Genomic DNA, 5659 nt, shown 5'->3' on the forward strand with positions numbered 1-5659 from the left:
GGGTCTCAAAATCATGCTAAGATTATCCTTATTTTATAGAATCCTCCAGAATTAATAATAAACAGGTGCTACAAAATTTCTGGAAAATACCCATAAACAGTGATAGCCCTTTCCCCAGTACCAGAGAGAGAAATTTTGTTAACTTTTTTGGTGAACATCCTTGTAGTCTTTCCCAGTCTTATTGTGTTAATTAATTTAGTAGCTATTGATACAAGACTCTCCAATTTGTAAGTACCAATCTAACATCTATTATCATTTTAGATCCTTGAGTATAGTATTATTTACACATGAATGTTCTCATGGACACTTTTGGAGATTCCTAATTTCTAGGTAAAGTAAGAGGATCTTATTCCAGGGACCATCATGGTACTCTTGTCTTTGTGCACTTGTTTAAATGTCTCCTTAGGCTGAATTTGCAGCATTGGAATGTCTGGCAGAAAGGTAACATTTTAAAAGAAACTGTTGATACATTGATACTGTTGAAAGATTGTGTCTATTTATACTATCTAATTTTAGCTACTGCATCTGGCCCAGACATTTTAGCAGATAGACCTCCTTTACTCATTTTCTGGGTAAATAGAGACAATCAGAAGAGAATTTCCACAGGTTTCTACAGCTAAGTCTCCCACCCCTGTCTCTGTGCCCAGAACCTGACTTCTTCTGGTGGAGGAACTGTCAGTGCTTCTAGCAAAGGCCACCCCACCTGGTACTCTGGATTCATAGATCTCCAACCATCTGTAGGGCTTACCTCTAATCTGCCACTGACTGATAATTTATGAAATTACAAAAAAATATGTAAATAGAAAAAAAGGAGGTTGAAAAAACAAAGACAAAAGATAAAAGGTCAAATTTGGCATTAGAAACTTCAGCTATCCAATTAGAGAAATGCAAATTTAAACTATACTGAGATTTCATCTCACTCTGCTTCCAAATGGCAACAATCAAGAATACAAGTAACAATAAATGTTGCCATGGATGTGGGGGGGAAATGTTTACTCACACATTGCTGGTAAGACTGCAAAGTGATCCAAACGCTCTGGAAAGCAGTATGGAGATTCCTCAGAAAACTTGAAATGCAACCACCATTTGACCCAGTTATCCCACTCCTTGGCACATACCTAAAGGACTTAAAATCAGCATACTATAATGAAGTGGCCACATCAATGTTCATAGCAGCTCAATTCACAATAGCTAAGCCGTGGAACCAACCTAGGTACCCTTCAACAGATGAATGGATAAAGAAAATATGGTGCATATATACAATGGAATATTCCTTAGCCATAAAGAAAAAATAAATTATGGCATTTTAAATGAAATGGATGGAACTGGAGACTATCATGTTAAGTGAAATAAGCCAATCCCCCCCCCCAAAAAAAAAACCAAACAAAGGCCAAATGTTCTCTCTGATATGCAGATGCTGACTCAAAATAGGTGGTGGGGAGGGAAGAGTGGAGGTTCACCAGATTGGACAGTAGAGTATTGGAGGAATGAGGTGGGTGGGGATGGAAAAGACAGTAGAATGAATTGGACATACTTTTCTATGTTCATACACGAATATATAACCAGTATAACTCCACATCATGTTCAACCAGAATGGGAGATTATTCTCTCTCTCTTTTTCTCTCTCTCTCGTGTGTATTCTACTGTAATGTATAACTAAACAGAACAAATACATTTTTTTATATAATTCGAAATTTATATATGCTCAAGTTATTTATGTCATTTATTCTTAAATTGCACAAAGCTGAAGCTAGTCTAAAAAAGAATCAAACACACCACTGCAAGGTATTCACTGAGTTACTTTTTTAAAAAAATGTGTACAGCAAAAAATCCCCAAATGACAATCTATCCCATACAGCCAGCTGTCCAATATGCAGGAATCCCTGAAACTCCTGGAAGAAGAGCCAGGATTGGCAGCTGCCCTCTACAGGATTAACTTCTACTTACAGGTGAAGTGTGTGGAAAAACCTTGAGTTCCCTTTGTTCTCCAGTGTATCTTGTACAAAATAATACATTTTAAAACATTATTTACAGAGTTTGCACAAATAGAAAATGGTTATAAATTACAACCAGGCTTGGCAAGATAACAGTTCCCCTTCCCAATAAGAAGGGCCAGAGGTGTGACAATTGCTCCATATTTACATCTGCATTAAAAAGTCTGGGTTCCTATAGACCTAGAGGAAGTGTATAAAAACTGATCAAACACCACCAATTCATTTATGTTGAGCCGTACAGGAAATTGATACCAGTCAGTCAGTTCATGGCTGGCTCCCTGAAGAAAAACTTTGAAGTAACAAAAACCCTTAGCGGCAAGCCACGCATGTCCTGTGGCCAGCCCACTAGAGTCTGTGGGGTTTTGGTGGAGAGGGTGGGAAGGAAGCAGATGGCAATAGAATGGAGGGGGAACAGGACAACCTGGTTGAGATTGCTTCCCTTCAATATTTCTTTTTAAACAGCTCAGGTTAACACCGTCCAAAGGCTTTGAAAAGAACCCGCTGTTTCATCCTTTTTCCTCGGAGAGGAACGTCTTCTCTATAGGACCTACAGAATGGGGAGAAAGAGGACTTGAGAGGATGATGTTTATTACTCTGATGTTAACTCTTTGCCTTCAGTGCCAAGCCCAATTTCAACAGTGCAAAAAAAGACTCAAGTGGTGGCTCTGGGAGCCAGGGTCAAAGGCTTGAGTAGTAGCTGTCCACCCACTGCGCGAGACCTCACTCCACCAGTGACCGGTTTATCAGCACCACTTCATCTCCAACCACATTCCACAGCTGAATCAAGGGAAGGCCAGTTGGACTGTAACTTGTTACCTGTGCCAGAAGCGCTGTGTTTCCTGTCGTCTCACTCATAGCTGCATCTGCTTCAGGCGAAAAGTGGTCATCATCTGACAGAGGCATCACACTATCCAGAAGGACTTCTGCCCCTGGAACGGCAAGGTCACAAAGTCAGACCGGATCTGCCGGAGCAAGTCTACTTTCACCCTCTTGTATCCACCGTAGTCCACATAGCGAATCTCCACCTCGTTGGTCTCCTCGTAGGAGGCAACCACTTGGGCATGCCACCAGGCCCCGTCTGCACCAGGGACAGCACAGATAACAGTGATTTCCACAGGGGTGGGCAAGGTGGGGATTCCAGGCTGAGAGTAGCGAGGTACATCTGCTGGTCCAGGCTGCGCAGTGCATGGAAGGTGGGATGCATGTGCTGCTGCACAAACAGGTGCCCGGCATTGACCTGGTTGACCATGATTACCTCCACAGTGATGCCATCAGGCAGCATGAGCCAGGACGTCATTGGTAGAGAAGGCAGTGCCAGTGAAGGCACTGGAGGAGCGTAAATATTGGTGAGGTTCAGTTCCTTGAACTTCTTTCCAATCAAGTTCAGAGCTTTGTCTACATGATGCTGAGAGCCTTCTGTGTGGCAGATCTGGATGTTCTGGGTGTAAGGCAGGGTTGAGATGTAGATCTTGGCACCAGATGTTTGCTTCAGGAAACTCACATACCGCCCCTGCTTGCCGATTAGCCGACCAACTAAGTGCTTTGGCATTTCAATCTCCCAGATGATGAGGTCAACCTTTTTAGGGTTGGAGCCTGCCTGGGCATTCTGGAAACTGTCGATCTTCTTGAGGCCACAACAGCTATCCACAGAATCCACGCTGTTTCTGTCGGAACCTCCCAAGTGATCTGCTTCTGCATCCACAGTCCATCCGTCCTCAGTCCCCAAATCTGACAACTCCCCTTTCAGCACCCCATTACTGAAAGGCACAGTATTGTCCGGCAGCGGCGGGGTGATGGCCTTGTCCCTGGGGCTTGAGTTGGTCTCTGTGCAAGAGTCTTCAAGCCTTGAAGTGCTGATGGAATCCGAGCACTGCCCAGAGGAGGCCGCGGAAGGAACACTCTGGCTGTCTGACACACAGGTAGCACAGGTGGCATCTTCCGCCAGGATGCTTGCCTTGTCCACTGACTCTCTGAGGGGGCTCGCTGGAGGTGGGCAGGGAGCCAGGGAGATGTGGTGTGCGGAGTTCTTTGGCTTACTGTCCTTGGTGGGGCTGGACAGTGGGCTGCTCAGGCAGCTCACATAGGTCTTTGGTGAAGGCAGGTTCTCTGCTGGTGGGCCTGGCAAGGGAAGGGGAGAGTCCACTGCACCAGCGGCTGCCCCCACTACGGCTGGAGCAGCCTGTGCAGTGTCTTGCCCCAGGACAGTTTTCTGGCTGGCTGGGGCACTGCTCTCCACCTGCCCTACAGTCGGACTGTCTGAGGCCTGATATAACTGATCTGCCATCTCGACCCCCATGCTGGCCAGCACCTCTTCGGTTGCTTCCAAGATCACCTGGGAGATTATCTGGAAGGCAGCCTGCTCAATCTCTCATTCTTATCCAAGCTCTCCTTTTTGCCTAGTTCTGCCGCCTTGTCTCTGTCCCAGGTACTGTCATCTTGGACCTCAGATGCCTGCATCTCCTCATCCTTTGCCAGCTCTGCGTGAGCCAACTTGCCAGAGCTACTTAACAATTTTCCAACTGCAGACTCTTCTCTCAGAGGGGAGAAGGGGCCACCGCTCCCCTTCTCTCTTCCGCCTCCCCAGGGGGCCAGGCTGAGGGCCTTGCTATTCTCCAATTTTGAGACACGCTCCTAGGACAACAAGCCTTCTTCAAGCACGTTTTCCCCCAACGTTGCATCACCGGTCCCCTCGGCTCCACGCGTCTCTCTTGCCTTCTCCCCAGGGCTATGCTTCTCTGCAGCACACACAGACTGGCTGGGCCAGCCCCTCCCTGGTGATTTACTGAACACCACCTCTTACTTACACACCTCTATGGCTTCATGGGGGAACTCCACATCCTTGGGAGATGGGAAGGGACACTCAAGAGGAACAGATCTGGCTTTGTCACCCATCAGGGCGAGTTCCACCTTTGTACTGTCATCTTTGCGTGTTCCTGGTTGAGATCTTGTGTTCGTGGGGTTAGGGAGGCAGCCTGAGGACTCTGATCTGCGACAGATTGGGTGTGTGTGCAGCAAGGTTGGGGGCTCCACAGAAGGCTTGCTTGCAGTGGACTGTTCCTTTTCTAGTGGCTGTGTGACATTGCGGGGTGTGGACGCAACTCCAGGACAGGTTTCTTGTATGGGGAGTGATTTCTTGATGTCAGGGCTGGCCCTCAGCACCACAGCACCAGCGTCCACCTTTTTATCATTGCTGCTGACCTGCTCTTTTTTACGAGAGAAAAACCACCACCAGCCGAGCGCCAACATTCCAGGCAATGCCAAGGGAAAGAGTGAACGGAAATGGATTGCCATCCTGGAGGCCTGAAGTAGTTATGCCAGTTTCTCTGCGACTGTCGGGGTGTGGAGCCCTGGCGCCGCCACCACCCCCCCAGCCCCCGCCTGGCCTCATGGCCCAGCCCTGCAGCTCTGTGCTCGGGCTGCTCCCCCACGTGCTCGCCTAGGCCAGTGGAACACAGAGACATTTATAAATTTTTTTTGAAAAAGAAAATTCAGCTATCATAAAATCCTGATCAGATCTAACAGAATTTGGATGATCTATGGACCAGACTCTGGGTAGCACTGCCCTGTAACCCCAGTCCTTTGCATCAGAGCAGCTTTCCTCTCGTTTCCTGCAAAAGCACTTTTGCACTTTCTCCAGCATCTTTTCCACCCTCATATAAGCAGGG

General features: G+C 47.1%; 1 pseudogene; it reads right to left on the reverse strand.

Moving 5' to 3' along the window:
- Positions 1-2609: 2609 nt before the first annotated feature.
- Positions 2610-5336, reverse strand: LOC114083160 (A-kinase anchor protein 1, mitochondrial pseudogene; annotated as a pseudogene).
- Between the last annotated feature and the right edge of the window lie 323 nt (positions 5337-5659).

This window comes from Marmota flaviventris, chromosome 1 (assembly GCF_047511675.1).
Source record: "Marmota flaviventris isolate mMarFla1 chromosome 1, mMarFla1.hap1, whole genome shotgun sequence".
In the NCBI taxonomy this organism is placed as follows: Eukaryota; Metazoa; Chordata; class Mammalia; order Rodentia; family Sciuridae; genus Marmota; species Marmota flaviventris.